A 25,674-nucleotide genomic window follows, 5' to 3' on the forward strand; every position below is an offset into this window, starting at 1 on the left:
ATAAGACTTATTTTATTTGTTCAGAAAAATCTTTTGTAAAACCCTGATCAATCATATTTTTAGCATTTAAATAAATGGTCTAAATCAAAAGATTTCATAAATTGTGGTATATCCCCATGATAAAATATTTTATTGTTATTTTAAAAGATGATGTATCTACACCACAAGGACTAAAAAAAGGAGAACAAATTAAACCCAAAGTTAGCAGATGGAAGGAAATAATAAAGATTAAAGTAGAAACAAATGAAATAGAGAATAGAAAAACAATAGAAAAATTTAAAAACTTAAGAGCTTTTTTTTAAAGATCAGCAAAATTGACAAATCCTTAGACAACCTAAGGAAAAAAAAAAAGAAACTCAAATAAGAAAAATCAGAAATGAAAGAGGAGACAAAGCTACAGTAGTCAACACAGAATAGTTCCAGCATAAATAAAGACATATAGATTAATGGAACAAAAGAGATCCCAGAAATAAATCCTCACATATATGGTGAGATGATCTCTGACAATGCTGCCCAGGCTACACAATGGGAAAAGGATAGTCTCTTCAACAAATGGTGTGTAGAAAACGTCATATCCACCAGCGGAATGAAGCTGGACCCTTACCTTATACCACATACAAAAATTAACTCAAAATGGATTAAAGACCAAAACGTAAGACTTAAAGCTACAAATCTCCCAAAGGAAAACATAGGGAAAACCTTCATAACATTGGATTTGACAGTTATTTCTTGGATATGACACCAAAAGGACAGACAATAAAAGCAAGAACAGACAAACAGGACTATAACTAACTTACAAACTTCTATTCAAAGAGGAAGCAATCAACAGAATCAAAAAGCAACCTATGGAATGGAAGAAGATATTTGCAAATCATGTAGCTGACAAAAGGTTAATAGCAAGAATATATCAAGAATTTCTACAATTCAACAAGAAAAATCAAATACTACTTAAATAGACATTTCTCCAAGATACATAAATGATCAACAAGCATGTGGAAATATGCTCAACATCATTAATCATCAGGAAAATGCAAATCAAAACCATCACAGGATATCACCTCATACCTACTAGGATGGCCTCTATCAAAAAACATTAATCATTCTGTGGGGGGTAGTAAAATGAATATTTTATTTCAAGGAGGGAAAAACAATATAAAATTTCTGACCATTAAAAAAAGAAGTGTTCACGCAATTTTTGAATATTTAATCACTATAATATTAAATATCAAGTGGATATGGTGAAAAAAAAACATAAATCAAACAAGCAAAAAGCCCAGAAAATAACAAATGTTGGCAAGAATGCAGAGAAATTGGAAAACTTGCATACTGTATGAGAATGTAGAATTGTGTGGCTGCTGTGGAAAACAGTACAGAGGTTTCTCGAAAAATTAAAAATAGAATTACCATGTGATCTATCAATCCCACTTCTTGTATATACACAAAAGGACTGAAGACAGGACCTTGAAGAGATATTTGCACACCCATCTTCACTGCAATTCTTCACAATACTCAAGAGGTGAAAGTAATGTAAATGTCCATTTACAGTTGAATGGATAAAGAAAATGTGGCATATACCTACAGCGGAATATTATTTGGCCTTTAAAAAGAAGGAGATCCTGTCACATGATACAACTTGAATGAATCTTGAGGACATTATTCCAACTGAAATAAACTAGTTACAGAAAAGTCTAAGACAGCATGATTCCTCTTAGGTGAGGCATTTGAAATAGCCAAACTCTAAGAAACGGAAAATAGGATGGTGGTTATTGGGGGGTTGGGGGAGGGAGAAAAAGGAATATGTTGTTCAATGAGTACAGAGTTTTAGTTCTTCAATATGAACAAGTTGTAGAGATCTGCTGCACAACAAGGTGTATATAGTTGCCACTTTACACTTAAAAATAGTTAAGATGGTAAGAAAAAATAGTGATGCATACGTATATTTATTGAAATTGAGATGTTGAGGATATATGATTACAAAAAGAAAGTTACAAAATAGGATGTGTAATACAACCCCACTTTTGTAAATGTATGTGTATACTATATATGTATATTTATATATGCATGTATATATATTTATAATGCATATATTGTATGTATGTGTATATATTTGTATACATATGTATATTTTACTTTATATATATATATATATATCTTTATATGTTATATACAATAGAATATCAGCACAACCTGGCAGATTTCATGTTTATCTGATCTGTCATTTTCTCCCTACTGCTCAGCACATAGACCGCTAGAAATATTTGATAAATGAATAAGAATATGTGCCATAAAAAAGACTGAAAAGTTATATGTCAAAGTATTAACAATGGTCATCTCTGTGTTGCAAGATATTTGTATTTACTAATCCGTATTTCCAGAATCTTTTCTGATGAATAGTACTGTTTGTACTTTTTTTAAAAAGTGTAACAGATGGAGAAGAAACAGTTTGAGTCTAGATGTTTACATAGTGAAACTGTGAATTTTTAGCCCAAACATATTTTATATAAAATTCCCTGGTAATGTGCTTAAACTTCCCTTTTTACTCAGAGGGAGGAGAACCCTAGAGACAGAAAGTATGATGATAAGAGTGAGAGGTTATGACTAGACGGTAAGGTCAGGAGAGAGCTTGAAGAAGAGGTGATGCCAGAGAAAGGTCTAGAAGGACATGTAGACTTTCAATAAGTAAACAGTAAGGAAAAGTCATTTCAAAAGTGAGACAAGACCAATAACGACATGAACACTGGGATATATGAGGTGGGGTTTCAGGGAAAATTAGCTGAAGTAGACTTGGGTCTTTAAAAAAAATGAGATTAAGAAAGAGGGTGTGGTCTGATTGTAGGCGGTCCTGTTTGTGGAAGTTTAGATTTTTGGACTGTTCTGTGGGTGGTAGAGAGCTATCCTTAGTTTGTTAACAGAGGTTTGGCTTGGCCAGGGTGCTGTTTTACAAAGATTTACCTGCTAGTTACTTAAAAGTGGCCTCAAGTTAGAGATTGGTTAGAAAGCTCAGGCAATATCCCAGGTTTCAGGTGACAGAGACCTGGACGGGGGGAGAAGAGGGGAGCAGAAATAGACAGCAAAGACAGATGTAAAAGACTATGAAGTAAGAATCAATCATACTTAGAGATTGGCTGTGGCAGATTAGGAGTTACGGGACCAAAGAAAGTATTATGTATCTTCGCCTTTTTTTTTTTCTATTGAAGTAAAATCATGTTAAAACAAACATCCAGAGTATTTTTCAAGGTGGAAGACAATTTCAAAAGGAAGTCTGTGTAGGCAGAAAAGTCAGCCCAGGACTTTAAAGGTTTTGTTTGTTTGTTTGTTTGTTTGTTTTGGTGGGGGCAGATGGTATTTTTTGTTTTCCAATTTTTTAGAGAGAGTTCTGTGGGGATCTGAAGGTAAAAGAGAATAGACAATGGGGAGAAGACTCAAGATGAAGGTGAGGTGGGATGCCTGAGATGGATCTTCCAGGCAGGAGCAGAAGGAAGTCCCCATCTATGAGACTGAAAGAAAGATGAGAGGGTGCAATATTCTGAGACAGAGAGAAGTGGTTGTGTGCTCACGGGTTGTGTGCTCACGGGCCATCAGATCATCTCTGGTTTTGCTATAAAGGAGTTATGGAGGTTGCCCACCTTGCAAGGGAAGGGGTAAAGACTGATCAGAAAAGAATGCATCTGAAACACTAGGGTAGACAGGGCCTGAGAGAAGCAGAAAATGAATAAAGGGTCAGACAACTAGATTTGGCTGTGGGGTCAGGTTCACAGGAGTGAGCAACTTGTTCTGCAAATGATATGGAGCCCAGATCCCTTTGTAAGGAGGGAGCAGGGCTGGAAAATGCTTGACAAGCCAGGTGAAAGTCTTAGATGGTTCAGTACACATAGAGAGCTGCTGAGGCTGAGATGGAAAGATAGAAGGGGACCCAAGGCTTGGGAGATGCAGACGGTAGGAAGTCAGATATGCTTTCAGGCTTCAGTCACAACCTTTAGTGGTTTAGGATGACAGTGCCTCATGCACAAGTCCTTGAGCAGGATCATGGGAGAAACGGGTCTTTGAAAAAATGGTAAAGAGCCCCCTAGGCTGAATGTACGGAGGAGACCAGTGGTTACATCAGAAATGGGGAACAGCATTTCTTGCTGGAGTTTACTCTCCTCTGCCTTCAAAGACCCTGAAGAAGAACCAGTAAGCATATATGACGGCGGGACCCCAGAGAGGTAAAAAATGTAGTAACCAGGAATGTGTTTGGCAAAACCCATATGAAGTGATGAAATAAAAGAAGGCACTGCAGTGACTTACAGCAGAGATTTAAGCATACAGACTGACAGAGGCTCAGCATAAGAGGAATCCCTGTATTTCACCCACTGTCTAAAAGTGGTCCTGGGAGGGACATGTGAGGTATGTGCAATTCTCAGGTCTCAGATTCACTTGATTTCAAGTCTAAAGGCAGCTAAGTCTAACTGGATATGTTCAACTCAAGCTGATATTATTAACAATAATAATAACAAGAGTTAACATCTCTTGAGTGTTTTCTATTTGCCAGGATCTTTCAAGGCATTATCTCATTAAATTCTCACAACAACCCACTTGCTGAGTAAGGAAGCTGAAATTTAGAAAAATTAAAACTAACTTTTACAAGATCACAGAGCTAATAAGTAAGAAGTCAGGATGTGAGCCCACGTCTTTGTAGAGCCAGAGTCCAAACTCTGAAGCAGAAGGTTTTTCTGGGGTGATTGCAAGAAGGAAGCACCAGCAAGGCCAAGAGGTGAGGGCTTTCCAGATAATTATGTGATAATTCAGGAGCCTCCTTGCCAGGGGCATCTGCAGCACTTGGGTTACCCAGATACAGACCTAAAAGCAGTTTCGAAGTCAGCTACAACTAAAGAGAAAAATCGATCAAAAAGCCTGTGTTTGGTAGAATAACTCTAGCAACATATCCAGGATCAAAGACAGCCCAGATTAAAAGGAGACAATGTTTAAAGAGCTTCCCAGACACACCAGCAGCCCTCACAGAGCCGGTCGGGACACACTTCAAGGTGACTCCATTTACCACCCTTCTCAAGAGGTCCTGGCGGAGACCTCCTAATTTCATCATATCCTGGGGACTGTAGGTCCCCAGGTCACCACCTTTAATATTGGTCGTGACTGGGAGTTAGTTGGAGTGTGTGACACCTTATATCCGCTGGGACTGGAGGAAAGTAGAAGAGACAGATATGGATTCAAATGGCATTTTTCCAGCAGCTTCTTACATACATGTATTCCCCACCTGTGTGGATAATCTTCCTGCTCCCCTGACCAATGTAGAGGAGCTGTCCCAACCCAGAGACCTCTCTCTAGGATCAAGAGATCAGGATTTTAGGCAGGGATGCAAGCCAACATTTCATACCAGCGAACAGATGAAGAATAATGTGTGCAAGGTCTGAACATGAGCCGGTGTGTCTCCACCTTACCTTACAGAGGTAAGGAGGCAAGTGGAGATGGGCAGCCAAAATGGGATGGAACAAGGCAACAAGGCTCTGACATCTTTATGTAAGTTTTTTATGGATCAGCTCTGTATTTAGTGTACCTGAATCAAACATGTCCAATTATTTCAATTTTTATATACGTTTTTCCCCTAAATTCAGCTAAGTAGCTCTGTAAGGACAGAATTCTAGTCCAATTCATCATTCCCTCCCTCACCTACTGACAATAACTGGCACACAAGTAGTCATAAATGAGAAACCTGTTAGTGTTTCTAAGTGCAGCCTATTGTCTCCATTGCCTACTTTTTTATTTAAAAAAAACAAAACAGAGATTGAAGTGTGGCAAACAAACCTAACACCTGAATCATACCCAATCTAGTCTACCTTAGTCTTTCTCCACGGTTCCATGAGTTGTTTGCACCAGGACTCAGGTTATCGTTTCAGGGCCACAGTAAGAAGCCATGGTCAATAGCACAACCTGTTTTAAACATGACTGGCTCCACTGAGATTGTAGGCAACAACCAACAACTCTGAATTCTTCTGAAAATCACCCGAATCACTCCTAAGAACGTTATTTCTAATGGACATAGCCTTCATGTAAACGGGTCCTTTTAAAGAGTCGTAATACTTCAGAGTTAAAGGCTTCCTATAAATTATCTAGCCCAACCCCTTTATTTGACAGATGGAGAAACACAGGTCCAGGAAGATAGGGGTCTCGCCTGTGGCCACATGTCTGGTTGGTGACAGGACCAGGATAAGGACCCCTGATTAGATTCCCCATTTTTCTCCATGCTAACTCCTTTTCCTCCTTCAGCTCTCAACTTAAAGCCTTTGTTGACCTCCACTCCCATCTCATTTAGATCCTCCTCCTACTCCACTCATAGTATAGTATAGTACATATACATTTGTACATTTGTTTGTAGGATTCCATGTTGAATGTCTGCTCTCCACCAGAACTATCTACTATCAGTAGCTTGCCAGGCACAGATAGTAAGCAAACATTACTTACTATTAAATAGTAAGTAAGCAGAACAAATGAATGAATGAATGAATGAGTTAAGTAAATTCTCTCCAATGCATTTCCCATTATTCTATACAGCCTTCATTTATTTATGTATGTAATATATCTTTTTTACTTTTTCCGCCTATCCTCAAAAATTATGTTTTCTGTCTATCCAGTAATATTGATAAGAAAACCTTAAAAAAAATTTTAAAGCCTTAAAAAAACAAATTAGAACTTCTGGACATACTAAAAACAGAAGTTCTGTAAACTATTTTCACGGACCCCCTCATTCCTCAAGAACTAAGATCATATTATCTTGATCTTTTTGCAAGTTGCCTAGGAGTGGCAAGTAGTAGAAAATCAAAAGGCATTTATTGAATAAAAGAATGAAGAAATTAATAAGATATGTGGCCAAATATTGGTAAAGTATCTGAATGATAAGTATCATCCAGAATTTTTTGTTTTACATTTTCTCCAGGATAAGCCATTTGTGCCTTCTGGACAGAGCCACATTCTGAGAACTAAGTAGGAGGCTGATGGTACAGTGTTTGAACCCAAAGTGAGTGTTTGGTCTCTGTTACAAGAGGTTAGGAGCCCTGTGTCCTCAAAAGTGAGAATAAGCTGGGGTCACAGAGAGGACAAGGAGTACACCATCCCCTGCCTGCTGCGGTAGCAGGGGCTCTGAAGCCGGTCTGTCCCCTGCTCTTTGTCAAAATCCAGTCAACGCTGCAGCCCGCTGGTGGAGCAGCAGCTGAAGAGAAGCCACCCACTGCTCCAATAGAGCCCCTGCACAGCCATGAGGGCAGCAGTGCCGCCCCCACACAGCCAGTCAGGCCTGACCTCAATGGCCTCCAAACAGAAAACACTTTTCTGAATTTCAGAGAGACCGACTGCAGCCACCCCTGCGGTAGCATTAGGTTAAGCCCACGAAAGCAAGGGTTAACACACAGTGCTGTGCAGTGAAAGCACCGCCTGTATTATGTTAAACCCCCTTCATATAAAAGGAAAAGTCCAACTGTTGTGCAGAAAATCCCTACCCTTTCCGATCGATGCTTCCTACCACTAGGGCATCTAGTAATTTCTGATTCAGTCTCCTGTAGCCTTTACTTCAATGACAGGGCACAGCAGGCCAGAGGCAGACAGTGGCCAGGCTCCACGTGGCAAACCATCAGCCCTGCCAAGAGGTGTGAGTGTTGGGGGTGATGCACAAAGTGGAGGGGATGTCACTGTGGGTCACACTGGGACTGTTTTAAGCTATGCCCAGGTCCTCAAACATAAACTCAGAGTTCAAAGGGCTGTTAGGCTGTTGGTCACTGATCTCATCTTAAGGTGATAGCCACCTCTGGCCTTTTGGCAGACAGCAAACCCACTGTCCATCCATCTTAGAGCAGCTTGACACTGGATTCTCTACCCATTTTACAGCCAGTGAACATTCCCTATTGATTTATTGATCCGTGTCTGCCTGTGGAGGGAGCTCAGAACAGACTCTGTGTGCACTCACAGCCTCCCGCATGGATTTTTTTTCCCCTCCTTTCTTTTTTCCTTTTTATCAAGGCGTGTTAGCAGTCCAGGGTGCAGCAGGAATTAGAGCATGCAGGAGCCCAATTTACCGGTTGTGAATGTGCCCAGCTCTCGTTGGTCGGTCAAATCTGCTTCTCTTTTCTTTCCTTTTTGTTTTTTTTTTTCATTTTGTCCCAAACTCTCTGAAATATCCATCCCTCACTCATTCTTATTTTGTCCTATGAGTCCCTCCTTTCCTTTAGCTTTATTTGAAATGGTTCTTAAATCCAAAACAGAACAAACAGTGAGAAGGGGATTAGGAGAACCAACATACACTTTTTCCCTATTGTCTGTTCCCTGTCAGATCCCAGTACAAGCGAGCACCTTATTTCCAAAAATAAGAGTTCCTCCTCACCCCTGACTTTTGAATAAGCAATATTCAAATGCTTTGAATTATTTATAATTCAATTCTGAGTCATTCTGATTGTCCCGGTCTCTTCTAGAAAAATAAGTATTTTCCAGCACACTCTTCCTTACTGGAACTTCATGAATGAGCATTCTGAAGTCATGAAATCTGTGTGGTCCTTAAGCTTTTTAATCAGCAGAGCAAGGTTAAGAAAGTGCCTGTGAAGCAAATCCCTTTATTCAAGGGAGAGACAGAAAGTGGAAAATCCTTATAAACACCACACATCTACCAGGTATAAGGGGCAACAATAGAAATCATTGGAACAACGGCTAGTGTGTCTTATAAGCAGAGCACATGGCTATGCTTAGCAGTAATTACTTCCAAGCCATCTCAGACGGGATCTACAAATCACACCTCCAGATCCCACAGTTCTTCACTGCCTTTGGAGTTTTCAGTGAAAGGAATCATTTATCTCCCGATAGTAATTAGATGGAAAGATGACTATGGTGTCTTATAAGTAAAATATTGCATTGATCTGGACAATGGATACCCAGGTCACATTTATTCACAAATACATTTTCTCAAAAAAATAATAATTTGTTTTGCTTGAAATAAACAAATTGCCCTCACAAGAGCAAAATTTCCCAAATAGACACACTGGAGGGTAAGGCTGCTTTAAATGCCTGCTATCTGGCCTGAATGTTCTAGAAATTTCTGAACGTGTATTGAGTGACTGCAGACCCCAGGAGCCCCATTTTAATCTTCCTCCCCCCAAAACCTTCTCATTTCACTTAGAGCTATCAATTGTCCAAGAGACCTACTGTGACCAATATAAGCTAGCTTCCTATATTTCCATCTGCTTATTTAATCATATAGGTGTGTTACAACATTTTAAGTGTTTTTAAGTACCTGTATTTAATTTTTTAAATTTAATTGAACTCAAAATTCCAATAATAATGAAAGTAAGAAACGGCAATTAAAAACAAATCAAAAATTAAAACAAGTTACCATTTTTTACCTATCAATTAGCTAAAGAAATTTAATAATAATTCATAAGACTGGTGAAGCATGACAAATAAATATCACGTAGGCAGCAGAAGTTGTTAAAACCATTTTAAAAAATAATTCAACAGCATATATCAATAGTCTTTAACCTAAAGAAATAACTTTAAATAATGAAAAATATTTATGCTTGAAGAGGTTCACAGCAGTAGTACATGAAATAGCATAAAAAAGAAATAATCTAAATTTCAAAAATATGGAATGATGAAGTTGTGATATGGTCACTCAATATAATGAACCACTGTAAAGCACAAATGGCTATGAAGAATATGTAATAAAGAGAAAATTCTCTATTGTAATATTAAGTGAAGAAGACTACCAAATATCATCAACAAAATAATTATAACTAGATGAATGGAAATGGGTACAGAGAAAACATACTGGAAAGAAATTTCCTAAATGCCAGAAATAATGTTAAGTTGGAATTACAAGATAATAAACAATTATTTTTTCACTTACCTAAATGTTCTTTTAACTTGCACACATAACATAATAAATAAACATAAAACCTTGTAAAACGTGGAACAATAACTTGCCTTTGAAATCATTTGGGATGTTTTCAAACATACAATGTAAGTTTCACATTTTGATTTGCCTAATGTGTGGAACAGTGGTGGGGAACTGGGCTATTTGCTTTGGTAAAATGGTTTTCAAAGTAGCTGAACTTTCCCTCCATAAGCAGCAGAAAGCTTTTCAGCAGTAGATAGCCAGCAAACCAATAATAAGGCAGGAATGATCTAGGTATCTTGAAATTGTGTGGTGCAGTAGGAAAAAGGCTTTTGGTCAAACACTCTAGATTCTAGACCCAATATGGCTATTAACTAATTGAGGAAAATATCACAGAACTTCACACGTTAGTATTTTTTCCATTCAAAAAGATAAAATCACTTAATCCATAAAACTAAAAAGTTATGATGTATCATTGGATAAAATACCTGACATTAGGCAAAATAACTGACATCACCCAGTTTCAGCACTTACTTCTCCCTCTAGAATAATTATTGGATTTTTTTCACCCTTCTGGTTGGAGAAGCCACTTTATTAAGTAGCCCCTCAGTTTCATCATCTAGAATGGTGCCAGTGTAGGTGTCACTCACCCCTGTGGCAGGATGGTTGTCCCATTTCCAGTGCACACACCCAGACTGATGATAAGCCCACCTCCTTCAGAGGGAAGTGCTGACCAATGGCACAGGCCCCCAGGAGGGTGTGGCAGGAGGACAGGCTGCGTCAGTCCATTGACCTGCATATATCTGGAAACTGGGCTGCAAGAACAAACAAAAGTGAACTGTAAGCACAGATGTCCCAGCAAGAGAGCAAAGGTTGAAGCTAGGCATAGCTTTAACAAGTCAACAGCTGGACAGAATTTTCTACCTGGGATTCTCTTATGAGGGAGAGTCACAATTATCAGATCCAAGCACCATGTGAACACATGGACCACAAAAATGTCCAGAAGTCTAAGTGAACTTCCTCCCTGCCAAGAACAAATACCAATGCTTTTCCTGAACCCCCCTAAAAGTCCAGATGGTCAAGAAGCTTGTAAGAGCTACAGAGGCAAGTCTTGAATTGAGTTCTTCATTCAACTAGCATTGATCAAACTTCACAAAGTGCTAAGCAAAGAAGATGCAAAGAAGAATAGGCACAATCCTGGTCTCTGAGGGGCTTGTAGTCCACTGGAAATAACCAAATGTTACACATTTAGCATCCTGTACCAGATCTAGTGCTTTCAATGCAGTGCTGCATTTAAACTTCCAGCAGCCCTGTGATGTCTGGATTAGGCATAGGCTAATTAAGACTAAAAGAGCTTCCTCTGTCCACGTTTGCGATAGGCAAATATCCAAAGAGCAAGAAGAAAAATGAACACAGAATGTGACAAGTCCACAAAGTTGAAAGAGTGTAAAAATTAGAGTGAATAAATCACAGCATACTTTTCTCTTCTGCAAAGGAGGAAAGAAATGCCTTTGCATGTTCCCCACCACAGTGTGCCCTGAGGGTTCCATATGAGAGTGCTAAGGAGGAGCAAAGTCCCCTGGAACTCTCAGTTCAATTCCTATGAGTACTTCTTGTCCAACTCCCCGGCTGCAGGGTTCCAGCACCAACAGTCCCAGCACTGAGGTCCAAAGGCTCTAGAGTTAGTAAGAGGAAGCTCCAGGGGAAGAGCCCTGAAGTTGACCCACCCAGCTGCAAATCTGGTGCTTATTTTTCTTAAGTAGTCCAGAGTTCACACATCAGGAAACTATTTTCCCAGGAGGCAAAAAGCCCTCTGCAACCTCCGTTCCACTCAAACCAACTCCTTATCCGGCAGCCTCAATCTTGTTGCCCCTGAGTAAAACCTATGGGGAAAAAAATCAGATAATGTCAGAGCTGCCACAGAATTTAGAAATCATTTTGTCCAGTCTCTCATTTTATAAGTAGAAAAATGGAAGCCCACAAAGAGATACACCTTGCCTAAGACCACTCAACCAACCTCCACACTTTTTGTGACACAGGCCAAGGTAGAGCTACCTACTCATACTTTCAGGCATCCATTCGTACATGCTATCCTAGAGCAAGGGAGTAGCACTTAAAAGTCACTTGCCTAAACTGTATATTTGTCATTTTAAGAACCACCTGTACTAAACATAACTATGGTTTGTATTGCAATGGAAACACAGTTGGGCATGTACTTCTTTTCCATTCTGTATTGTGAATATGAACTTGAAGATAACAGCAAACAATGTCATCTTAAAATGATTTCACCAATGTTGGCATTGGTATTCCTCATTGATTAGAACCTGCTTTTGACTTATTAATGGCTTAATGTTGCTTATTAAAGAAAATATAGCAGACTCCTAACTATCTAACATACCTGAGGTACAATACTTACAGCTTTCAACATTGTACTGGTTAGACAAACTGACCATGATACAAAATCACTTAGTCTTGCCACCTTTCTGCTAGACTATTCCTGCATACACACACACCCGCATCCTTCTGGCCCCCTCCATCCTGCCACTTGCTGATGCTATTTGCCAAGGAGTGAAGGTGTCTGTGAGCTTTGAAAATTGGATCACAAGGACAGCTCCACTCTGGCCCCAGTAATGCTGAAGGCAAGACTGATCAATCAATACCTTGTGTGACACTTTGAGAATTCATTGGAAATGATGCCCTTTTCAAATGACACCCACATTTTATCCAGGGCAGCTCTAGTGGGGGAAAGAAACACACCAATGTGTTTTTCTTAGATATATTTGGTTTCAGTAAACTTTGTTGGTTGCAACCAATACATCTGTATCTTCAACCTCCTCGCTCGCATCCCTGAGCCTTTGAACAAGGAGAAGACACAATGTTGGGACAGCATTGCAAGCTGACATTTTTCTGAGCTCCTAAATCTCACATATAGCATAGAAGATGGCCACACTCTTTTCAAAGCAATAGGTCTTAAAAATTCCAGGTTTGTTGTGGACTTCCAGCACACTGGGCTCATAAAGAAAATATGGAAATTTTCTTCCAGAATGAAAGCTTAAAATTGCAGGCTGATGTTCTAAATATTACTTTGAAGGGGTTGACCATTACCTCTCCCCTATGATTCTAGGGGTGGGGAGCACAAAGGAAATAGTTTGCTTTCTTTTGCAGTAAGTGTGCAGCTACCCAGGCCAATGTAGAAGGTTAGCAGTGCTACTTAACCATACCAGATGGGAAGCTCTGATTTAACTGCTACGTTCTAATGAGATGACAGATCATGTTCCCAGCACACCCTAACATCAAGCAGCCCATCCAGGCCCTCAGGAGTAGAGGTTTCAAAGGGCCATGAGGGATTGAGGAACGACAGAAGTGACTCTTCTGACTCTGGAGGACACAGGAGAAAAGGGCGAGAGAAGAGAGCAGACGGAATAGGATCCCAGCTGCCACCGTCTGAATAAAACTCCAGACAATAAGAGTTAACAGTAGTTATTCTCAACTTGAGCATGCTCCAGGATCACCTAGAGGGCTCGTTGAAACACAGGTTGCTAAGCCCCATCCCCAGAGTTTTTTATTTAGTAGGTCTGGGGTGGGGGGCCTCATTTGCATTTCAAACAAGTTTCCATGTGATGCTGCTGCTGCTCTGGGGACCACATTTTGAGAACTACTGGTTTAGAGCACCTTTAAATTACCTACAAACCAAATAAACCCAGCTGTGTAAATAGCACTTGAATTTTTTTTTTATTGTGCTTACCAGGGTACATAGATATGATAAAGCATCTCTGTAAAGGAACGAATTTCCCAAAATGCTATGGGGGTTTTTGGTCAGTTTTTATTTTTGTTTTGTTTTGTTTTTTCCATCCAGCACTATGAAAGAACAAAGGTGGACTATCAATTTTCTTCTCTGACAATGACAATTCTGCAAACAAAATAGGCATGTGACTAGTCCTTGGCAGTTCAAGCTCCCCTTAAGGTTCAAGGAGCAATCACAGGGACCTTTGGTATCCAGGTCAACTGAGTTAACCAGACGCTGGTCAATCACAGAGCTTTGGGCTGTCACAATGAATGGGCAATCAATGGGCCATCCCGTCCAATTGCTGAAACACAAAATCTAATGGCTGGCCATTTCAGGATCTGGTTATCATGAAATCTGAGTGAGCTGTCTTTAAATGACCAAGTTCTCAAACATGAAGCAATTTGATCTCTCAGCAATTTTCTCCCTCAGCCAATCAGGTTAATTATCAAGAATTACCAAAAAGTTCCTAAAATAAAACAATTAAGATAAATAATCTTCACGTTTCTAACAGGAGTTGAAAAAGATTTTATAAGGAATCACCATTTCTTTTTTTTTTAGGAAATCAAATGGAGGCAAATCTACAAGAACATGAATATTATTAATATTGAATATAGAGTAACCCTCATGAGCCATGAACAACCCTTTATAAAGAATTCCAGTATCTGTGGATTTCCTTTGAGCAGCTTTGTAGCAACTAGGAGAATTTCACTTTCAGTTACAATGTATGAGATTTATGAGTTCCTCTGAATGGGGATAATTAGAAAAAGAGAAAGTGGTGTAGGGAAGAGGAAAGGGAGCCAAAAAGGCAGAAGAACACGAATTTTTGCAATGTTTCTCTCTCTCTCTCTCTCTCTCTCTCTGAGGACACTGAAAAAAGGTAAAACCTGGCTCAGAGCTGCACTCCTGTGCCCACTGGAAGGAAGAAAAGATATGAGTATGGGGGCTGAGCATGCTTGCGCATGAAGCTAGCTGAGCAGAGAGAGATTCTAAGTCTCTATGTCTCTGTATTAGGGAGAGGAGGTGAGAAAAACCAAGTCAATGAGAATCAATAGGTTAAATAAAATTTTCCCAAAGGCTCAGGGTTTGCGTATTTGCTAGTTTCCCTCTCTCATTCTCTCTCCCTCCCTCTTCCTCTCTCTCTCTTCTCCATCTTTAACATCCAAGTCACTCTGCATTCCTAAATATAAGTGGGACCTGAGATAAGAGAAGCAACAACTCTAAGCTACTATATCAGAGAATACACTAAATATTTGGATAGTGGGGAAGACACAAAAGCCCAAAAGGAAGGAAGTGAATTCATTTTTTAAAAATTGTTGAAACAAGAGTAGAGAGAATCCTAAAATATTTTGCAGTACCCCAAAAAGTGGGAAATAAAAATTAACTATGATGTAACCTTTACAACCAACTAATAATGAATAGTATGTCATTGGTATTCTCTTTATTTAGTCGGTTAATCTTACTATTTTATTTTCATCTCAAAATAGTTAAAATGATTTTGTGTGTGTCCACCCACTTCCTCAGTTCCCCAACTCTTTGTTTTTTTTTTCTTTTCCAGGTTTATTAAATGTAAGAGTGATACTCCCCCATGTCTTTAAATTTTTTATTCCTTGATTATCACAGGCATATTTCTCGCATTAGTGAGAAATTTCATGTAATTAAAATAATTAATAAGATGACAAAGAGTTGATGCTTAAATTGCTTAAAACTAAATTAAGATATTTTAGACATGTATAAAATATTCAGCACTTCTAGAAGAACAAATATCTAATCTAAAATAAATAAATGGTATATTTCAGAATTTTAGTAGATGTGCATTTATGAGCCATTCTAGTGAATACTGACCAAACTCCCATATTTTTTATTAATTTAATTTTTTTAGTGATTTGATATTTTTATAGCTCATACTCCATATAAAGTCCAACTCTTTTGCCTACAAGGTCATCTGATTCTCAACCTTGAATCCTCCTATCTGGGGGCTATCAGTAACCTAACCTTATGGATTTGGAAGCAACTCTTATGTCGTACATGCGAGTCAATAAGCTGAAACTGGTTACTGAAGCTTTGCACAGCCCTGTATGAGGAAGGGATGGAGGAACAGGGAAGGACAGGAAAGACAGTAAGACATGTTCCTGGACCTTAAAGAGCTCACAATTTAGTGGTGAAGACAGAATAACAAACATGAAACTATAATTCAAGTGAGAAGTAAAGAAAAAGTGTCCACAGTATTTTAGGATGACTGTTTGTATGAAACTGGCAAGCAGAAAGGTTCCAGAAATTTTCACAATGGAAGACACATTTAAACTGAACCTTTAAAAACAAGACTTTCCCATGCTAGAAATGGTAGTAAGAGAAGGGAATATTGCAGTCAAGGTTTGTGGCCTATTCAAGAAACCCCCTCTCTATCAGTCAGGGTTCACAGCCACCATGAGTATTCAGGAATAAGGGATTTGTTTTCGAAATCAGACCTTATGCAAAGGTGAAGGAGCTGGAGAAGTGAATTCTGGTGGGGGATCAGAGGAAAGTCTTTAAGCAGTCTACCTGAAGCACTGGCAAGGGAGGACAAGCCAGAGCTTGCAGGAATATGCAAGAAACCAATCCAGCCAGCCAACAAAGTGAAACAACAAAGGAGGAACTTGTGGGCAGGGCCAAGGAAAGCTACTACCCCTTAAGGAGCCAACATCTCTGCGCATCTACAGTCAGGAGTCTGATAGTGAGCTTGAGGCCATTATTGGTCATCAGGGCAGCAACTGGGAAGATGAGCTAGACACAGAGAGAGGACCACCAAAATCTATCAGGCTTTGCATCTAACCATGGCCTGCTACTTCTCTCCTACCTCTCAAAGTTCACCCAAGTTCTTCTTTTGAACAACTGTAAGCAGAAACCTTACAGGGAGGGAGTTCTAAGAAATAAGAGTTCTTAGATTAACCAAATTGGCATAGCCTAATCTCAAAACAGTTGTAAGAAGGAAAACTGGAAAGAATGCTTTGAGACCAAGTAATTTGTCCTCTGATTTAAAGAAACTGGGGAGTCGTTAAAAGTTTTGAGAGTAGATTGCACACCCAATTTCTTTTTATAAAACATAACTTTGAGTGGCTGTATGCCATATATCACAAGTGGGGAATAGAGAGGAGGTTCTTTCACATCTCACTGAGTTTACCTAAGTTATTTCTTCTCCCTGAATTGCAGTTCTTCTTGCCCATCCAGTGAAAAACTCTTCTTCCTTACAGATTTCTCTCAAACATCACAACTTCTGTGAAGACTTCCCTGACTTCCCACTGAGAATTCTTTATTTCTCCCTCTGCGTTCCCATAACATCTTGAATATATTTCTATTGAAGCACTTTTCAAACTATGCTATAAGTTTCTGTTTTCATGTCTCTTTTTCTTCAGTTAAGCATAAGGTCCTTGAGAAGAGAGACCACGTTTTGTCATTCTATACTCAAGACCTGGTTCATAGTAAGTGTTCAATAAACATGGAATGAATAAATGAATGAATGTAACTCAGTGAGGATATTAATGTAATAGTCTAGGTTAAAGGTCCAGAAGGTTTGGATTAGAAGAGTAGCAATGGGAGGCAGAGACTGAAGAATATTCAAACATTTTAAAAACAGAATGGCTAAAATTTGGTACCAACCAGTGGAAGATATAGGAGACAGACTGATAAATACTATAAATGAAATAAACAAAATGTAAGACTGCAGAGAGGATCATGGTAAAATTTCATCAAAGGGATGGAACTGTTATAACATTAAGAAAATTACATGTCCATAAAGTAAAATATAGTCAAAGCATTATCCAGCAAAGGAGTCCTATCTCTCAGGTAGTCAGACAACTTAGAGAAGTGAATAATATATATTAGAATTTTCTACAGGAAACATGAATTTCCACCTCTATTCTCATTTTGTTTCACTTGACAGTTATCACCAGGCAAATTTAATGGAATCAAAAGAACTATAAAAACACATAATAACTTTTAATGCAGTTTTAGCATGAAGCATCTGGCATTGTGGGTCCATTACAGATTTCCAAAATGGTTCCACATTGAACTAAGCAAGTTAGGGAGCCCGTATTTATTCACTTACTTCTTTATTTATTTATTCACTTATTCATTCACTAGTAGGCTGAATCTCCTGTCTCACAGGCTTGGGATTATATTCCAGATCTACTCCATATTAGTTCAATGGTCGATAACAACAAACTGTTCTCCAAAGTGATCATACCATCATACTTTTCAGCGTAAGTGATTCCCTTGCTCCATATCTCAAAGAACACCAAGCATTTGCCAGTTCTATTAATTTTAGCCATTCAGGAAGAAAACCAGTAGTATCTTCTTTTGGTTTTAATTTGTACTTCCCTGACTTCTAAGAAAATGAAGAAAATATCATATATGTTTTGGCCACTTAAATTTTATATTTGGTGGAGTACCTGTTGAAGTCTCTTACTCATATATTTATTAGGTTGTTTTCAAATCAACTTTTCTTTTCTTTCCTTTTTTTTTAATTTTGAATATAAGTCCTTCATCTATAATATTTGTTCCAAATACCTTCTTGCTTTTTTAACTTTCTTATGATAAAAAGAAGTTCTAAATTTTAATGTAGCCGTACTTGTCTTTATTCTTTTATAACTAGTACTTTTTCTACCTGGACCATATTCTCCTACATTATCTTCTAGAATGTTACTGTTTTACCTCGTACATTTGCATCTACAATCTATCAGGAACCGATTTTTGTATATAATACGACATACGGGTCAAGATTTCTCTTTTCCATGAGTTTTTATTCACCTGTCCCAGCCTAATTTATTGAAAGACTGAGCTTCCCAACTATTTTGGAGCACCACCTTTGTTATAAATTCAATGTTCATACATGCGTAGTCTACTCCTGAACTTTCTATTATATTCCACTATTTTATGTATTCATACCACATTGGTTTCTGACTAGATCTTCATTAAGAATGCTTTGACAGTTCTTGATCCTTTGAATCTTCCTATAAATTTTAGAATCAGCTTTATTTCACTAAAAAAAAAAAGCTTTACATTGGGGTCAGGCTTTTTATTTGGGATTGAATTGACAAGAGCAGTTTGGAGACCATTAACATCTTTATATTGAGTCTTTAAATCCACATAGGACATGGGTTTTCCTTTCATTTATTTATATTTTCTTTTTAATTTTTTCAGTCATATTTTGTAGTTTTCTGCATAGATGTCTTACATGTCACTTCTAGATTTGTTCCTAGATAATTAACATTTTTGTGCCACTGTAAATAATATATTTTATTTATTTTTTAACTTTTTATTGCAAGTATCTATAGCCATACAATTTATATTTCAATATTGACCTTACATCCAGTATTGCCGAGGTCATTTATTAATTATAATAATTTATGTAGATTCTTCTGGATTTTTTACATAATCAGATCATCTTTGAATAACACCTTTATTTCTTCCTTTCCAATCTGTATACATTTTTCCCCCTGTTTTTCCTGACTTTCTGCACTAGACAGCATTTCCAGTAAAATACTGAAGAGAAATAGTGATATGGGGATCTTTATACTATTCCTGATCTCAAAGAAAAAGCTTCTAACCATAAAGAATAGATATTTTTATAGCTACCCTTGATAATATTAAGGAAGTCTTCCTGTATTTCCAATTCACTAAAACTTTTTGTTACAAACCAATATTAAATTTTATAAGATGTGATTTCTCAATCTATTGAGATGATCACTTTTTATCACTTATTCTAAGTGAATAATACTGATTTCAAGTGCTACACCAATTTTGCCTTCCTTGTTACATATTTCTGGGTTTGGTTTGCTAATATTTTGATTGGGTCTTTTTAAAATTTCTATGAATGTATAAGATAGGCCTTATGCTCAACTTAAAAATATGTCAGGAATGTTCTCTCTTTTGTGTAAGATTAATTTTGTTCCTAAATATTTGATGTAATTTACTGACTAGCCATCTGATCTGTAGTTTTCTTTGCAGGAAAAGTTTTAATTATAAATTCAACTTTCTTTATAGTTAAAAGACTCTCCAGATTTTTTTCTGTTTTCTGATGTACTTTTAAATAAATTATATTTCTTTAAGATTATATCTATTTCACCAAAGTTTTCAAAAGTATTGCTATAAAGTTATTCATAATAGCTTCTTGTTAATCATTTTAGTATCTGTGGTATCTGCAATAATCCCTTTTTTATTCTTGACATTGATATTTCCTTTCTCTCTCTCCTCTCCTTCCTCCCTCTCTGCCTCACAAAGGATTTATCAGTTTCATTAGCATCTTCTAAACAACTTTTGCCCACATTGATCCTCTCTATTGTATGTTTGGAGTTTTCTGTTGTTCTCCTCTTCATTACTTTCTACTCTTATCTTTATTATTCATTCCTACGGCTTTATTCGGTTTAATTTGCTGTTATTTCTCAACTTCTTAAAATGATGCTTAACTCATTGATTTCAGCCTCCCATCTTTCTATCATATGTACTTGAGGCTATAAATTTCCCAATAAGGAAAGCATTGGCTATATCCTACAAGTTTGGGTATGTAAAATTTTTTAAGTCATTCAGTTCAAACTATTTTCAAATCACCATCATGATTTCTTCTTTAGCCCATGGGTTGTTACTTAGAAGCATATGTCTTAATTTTCCAAATATTTAGGAATTTTCTAGCTTCCTTTTTGTTATTGATTTCTAGCTGTGATTTTTTTTTTCTTGCTTTGTTCAGTGAGTTGATTCCAAACCAGAACAAGTTTTAGTACTTCCATGCTCACTGTCTAAATAGTTTATGAGTAGAGCCAGGTCACAGGTGAAATTCAACTTCTGAGTCACATTTAAAAGCTGACCCTGAAGCCAGCCTATCTCCCTAGCTTCGAGTTGCCTTAATAAATGGTGACCTACAATGTGAAAAATTCTGTTGTTCAGAATAGAAGCTATTTCTCCCACTCTAACTCCACCCACAAATGATTTCCTGGAGCAAGGCCAAAAACCCTAACATATAGGTGGCTAGAATAGAGTCCTAATACAGGCCCCTGGTTCAGGGCCTCTGTGTGGCACAACTCCAGAGGCAACCAACATATCATTATCTGTGTGGATGGTGTCCCCCAGAGTTGTGCAGGCATTCTCTATGCATCCATACACAGCAGCCATGCTCCTTTACCACACTGAGTCTCAGCCAGAGGTCTTGATATTTCTCAGCCAGAATGCTAGCTAGTCCAGGTCAGAAACTATGTACAGTTGGGGTTTGGGATCAGAAGGTTCCACATCTCTAGATAGGGAGAGCTGACTGTACTTCACCATTTTATATAAGGAACTTGTGGTCCTCAGATTTTGAAATCTGCTGGAGATCTCAGGACCCCTGCAGATACCAGATACCAAAGGACTACCATATACATATTACCCATTGTGTCAGCTGTGATATTTAGCTCAATGCCTAGTACCTGTGTCCATAAAGTCTGTGGATGGATAAAGTAAAGGATGATCAAAGAGATTGCTGAGAGAAAAAATTGGGCAACTTTGTTTTCTCCTACAAAGGTTGGGGCAGAAGTTCAGTGAAACTTAAGGGCCAAGATAATTTTTGAATAGAGGTGGAATACATATAAATTTAAATCAAGTTTCAAGTAACATAGAAAGCCAGCAACTATGAAAAGGGCAATAACAGTATATTAACTATCTGAAATAATGGAGTTTAAACCTATAAAAGCAATCATTTAAAGTAAAAGTATTAAAATTAAACTTTGGTTGAAAAGGCAGTCAGATTCAAATGAATTTAAAATTATATTTGGGATTCACCCCTGATTACACAAACAATTGTTCAGACAATTCAGTAGTAAATATCAGTCTACATGTTTAAATTTAACTTTTTCCTAACCACTTTGACATAACATAGCACAAGATTTTTAAAAGAGAAAAAAGAAAAAAATTAGGCAGAACTGAATTCAAATTCAAGAAAATTAAGTTTGATAAATTTGGGTAAGTAGCCTCACTTCTCTGAGTTTTTACCTTATCCTTGAAACATGAGTTAGTTTAGTCAGTATTTCCTCTAGCATATTTTATAGAACATCAGTCCAATAAAATGTTAACATGACAAAAAGGGTTTGATGGTCCCATAAGTTTAGAAAATGCTAGTTTAAAAGAAGTTAATTTGCTGCAACATTTCTCAAGTTTTTAATACACTGTAAATCTCCAAAAATATACTATACAGTGCTTCTTGAACTTATTAGGCCACAGAACCCTTTTTGTGCTTAAGCACCCTATAAGATTAGTGTACTATGAAACTAGATTTACTTTAGTTTCATTTTATTCTGCTACTAAGTTTGCATGATTCTAAGTAGAGTCTCATGAAAAGGAAATGCAACAGCAGCTACCAGCTCCAAAGCTGGGAGGTGAAATGGGTAGCTTCTAGTTTATCCAAACTAGAAATTTCTTTCAGTATTCTCAGCTCTACCAAGGGGGTGGCTACAGTTGTAACGAACTAGGAAATCATGCATATGTCTGCAAGTGAATTAGAACTGTGTAAAGCAAGGAAATGAGAAGAATTCTTGGCCTGTCAGAAGAACCTCAGAAATTATCTTCAGAAAAAAATGAGTCCTTTCTGAGAATGTCTGAGGAGTTTTTGTGTAGGGCATCAATGTTAATATTCCTTCCAAGGTTTCTCAAAGTGTGTGTGTGCGTGCACACATGCATGTGTGTATGTACATGCATGTGTGTGTGTTATAAGAGATGTAAATCGGTTTAAAAAGTGATTTTTCAAAAGTTTGGAAAACACTGGGATTAAACACAGTTAAAGAAGTTTCTTTATTGTTCTAAAGTGCACTGTAACTCTACAAGAGGGAAACATGTTATGTGGTATTTATGTAACTGTTAGACTCTATATCTTGTAGGACTAGTGTTTCACAGAACACACTTAGGGAAATGGTGGTCCAATCCACAGAATTTAGGGTTTCTGTTAAGTGTAATGCCTGAGAATGGAAGAAGATGTTTCTGGATCTTAGAATGAACAAATTAAAGATCCTAGAGTAATTGCTAGCAGCAATCAAGGTTGGGACATTTTAAAAGCAGATATAAATTGTAATATATTACTGATAGGGGTATTCTATGAAGGACAATTTGGAAAGTTATTCTACATATATACATGCACTTGTATTAAATGATGTTTACCTATGATGACTCATATCAACATTGTTTGAAAGAGCTGAAGATTAGAAACTATCCACACGTGTACAGGATACTTGTTATACTATGCTACATACTTAGAATGAATTCTATGCAGCTGATAATGTCAGTTAAGGTACAGGTTAATAAAAATGAACCCCTCAAAGACTGGATATGTCCTCCTAATTTTTTTAATTCAAGGACCTAGCACAGGTCCTGAAATATTACAGGTGTTTCACAAATATTTGATGAATAAAAAGTAAATAAAATGATTGAATGGATGACACTTTTTAAAAACCATAGTCTTCTATACCAATGAACTTAACTTCCAATAGTCTTTTCTTGGGACCCAAATAATCATTCAAAAAGTATATCGAGTGCCTATTATGTAGCATACATTATACTGGATATACAGAGCTAAATCATATAAACAGATCCTGCACTTCTACTCTCTTGTAAAAGAAGTTAATGGAACTAATAAAAGATAATAGAAAATAGACCACAATGAGAATCTGAGAAAAGGAGCCATTCTTCGATCTTACCAAATTTCAATCATTATCAAATTTCTAAAATACAAATATACAGTGAAAGAATTAGAGAAGTTTCTAAAGAAGCACTATCTTCTCGAAATACTTCTGTCTACTTCTAAGTGACTAACCACAACCCCTACCACCCTGCACAGGAAGTAATGTCCAATTATCAGAATGCTTCCCAGGGACCTAGAGGAGGGAAAGTCTAGCTTCCAGTAGCATCCTGTTGTGGCGTGATTACTTTTATATTAGCCAACTTAGTTTCCTACCTCCTGACTTTTTTCCATTCTTCCTCCCTTATCCCATCACCCCCTCCACAAAAACAATCAACTAAACTGTGCTTATTGTCTCAGAATAAATTTTATTTTGAAAAAACTGTACACTAACTCTAAACTCCAAAACCTAAACTTTTAGGGAACGAGAGAGGACTCTGGGCATGAAAAACAACGTTGGAGAGAAGTGGGATCTGAGGAGTGTGAGAGCTTCCGAGAGAAACCAGAAAAGTCTTCCCCAGAGAAGGGGACAGTAATGAAATTTAATGTTGGTCCTTCCTAGAGCCAGGACCCTGACAGGGCTCAGGAAGCAAAGAGGGGAGGAATCACAGGAAGTCCATGCAGCTAGCACCTTAGGAAGCCTCAAAGAGATCTCTGAGCTTTAGGACCCCAAAAAAAAGTAGAATGGTAACAACACATAGGAATAGAAGAAAGCCACTAGGCTTGAAGGAGACATGAAAGGAAAAAAGAAAATTTCATGGGCATCACGTGGTTCAACGTGAGTGGACCAGATGAAAAAATGAATATCTCAGTAGTCAAATGTGTTGAACAGTATCAAAGCCCACAGGCAATCCCTTCATGCCCGGGTACCACAAAACCATGCCCACAAAAAAACTTAGGCCACATCACAAAACAAAGGAGGGGGATTATGTTTCTGCCAACCAGAAGAAGGGAGTCTCAAAACAGAAACTGAGTTACAGGGGGAAAAAAACGAAGAAAGCTATATGCCCACCTGAGTTGTGGACTGTCATAGAATCTGGCTGAAGCCGGCTATACATGCAATGACCATGCCTCACAGTCACACAGACTCCAAAATTTCTGGTTTCAAACCAGTCACAGAGATCCCTCTGGGAATGATCTCACACGTCACCTGGGCCTCAATACGGTGGTCTTGCTAAAGCTGACCTGCTTTCACCAGGGGTTCTCTTCCATCGGAACAGCTCAGATACAATGAGTGGAGACCCAAAGCCATTCACTCTCCAAGAATGCAGTCATTAGAGCTATAACATCCGTCACCTTTGGGTGGTAATTAGAAAGGGGAAGTCAATAACAATAGTGCACAACACTACTTTACCAAGATTTAAACAAGTTGTAATATTGTTGAACATCTATTGATGAGTCCAAATGTGCCACAGGCTATTGAGCACAAGGAGGGCTTTGATGGGAGGCTTTTCATTATTAATTTGATGGGGTGAGGTTTATAGACATCACAGCATACATTTTCATTTGTTACATGAGACCCAGCCTCCCACAGCCATCAGATCTAATCAGCACTTTGAGGGGTGACAATCAAGGTTGGGGTGGGGATGCCTCAGAGGTCTGGGTCTGGGGCTTGTAAACCCACGAATGGAAAAGAGTCATCTTGACTTGGCACAGCTCTTTTCCAAGTGTAAGAAATACCCTAGAAAAGCAAAAGAAAAGGAACCTGTGATATTTGGTAAAAAGAATCTCTGAGCTGGGAATCAAGAAGCCTGGGTTTTCGTTAAGCTCTGCTAGTAACAGGTTTTGCCCTTAGTTACAGGCCTAATGTCACTTTGCCTCTCTGGGCTGGAGTTTCTTCATGCATAGATTGATAATCTCTTAAGGTGGCTTTCAAGTATACTGTTCTATGAATTTTCTCTCTTAGGGTATTCTCTTCTAGTCTCATAGTTTAAATAGCAACTATATGCTGGAACTTTCTATTTTATCTCCATTTCCAACCTCTCTCTTAAACTCCAAACTTACATGTACAACTGCCCCCTTGACAAATTCACTTGGATGGCATCTCAAACTTCACATATCCAAGACCAAACTCTTGACTTCTCCCTAAAGCCTGCTTCTCCCCACCTCACCACAACCCTGCCCCAGTCTTCTCATTACAGCAAGTAGCAACTGCATTCAGGAGCTTTCCTTTGAATCCTCTTCCTCTAACACTCCAAATCTAATCCTTTAGCAAATTTTGTCCATAATCTGATGCCCTCCACCACAACATCCTATTCTAAGTGCCCATCTTCTCTCAACCTAACTGGTGCCTCCTTCTCCATTCGTGCCTGTCCCTGGACTGTTCTCTACACACCAGCAAGAATGGTCACT

The 25,674-nt window shown here is 38.0% G+C and overlaps 1 long non-coding RNA gene across 1 annotated transcript in view; it reads right to left on the minus strand.

Moving 5' to 3' along the window:
* Positions 1–10,677, minus strand: part of LOC140696786 (uncharacterized) — a 243,298-nt gene extending 232,621 nt beyond the window's left edge. The window contains exon 1 of the long non-coding RNA XR_012073296.1: positions 10,519–10,677. This is a non-coding gene — a long non-coding RNA (uncharacterized lncRNA). The remainder of the gene's footprint in view (positions 1–10,518) is intronic.
* Between the last annotated feature and the right edge of the window lie 14,997 nt (positions 10,678–25,674).

Source organism: Vicugna pacos, chromosome 6 (genome assembly GCF_048564905.1).
Source record: "Vicugna pacos chromosome 6, VicPac4, whole genome shotgun sequence".
Lineage (NCBI taxonomy): Eukaryota > Metazoa > Chordata > Mammalia > Artiodactyla > Camelidae > Vicugna > Vicugna pacos.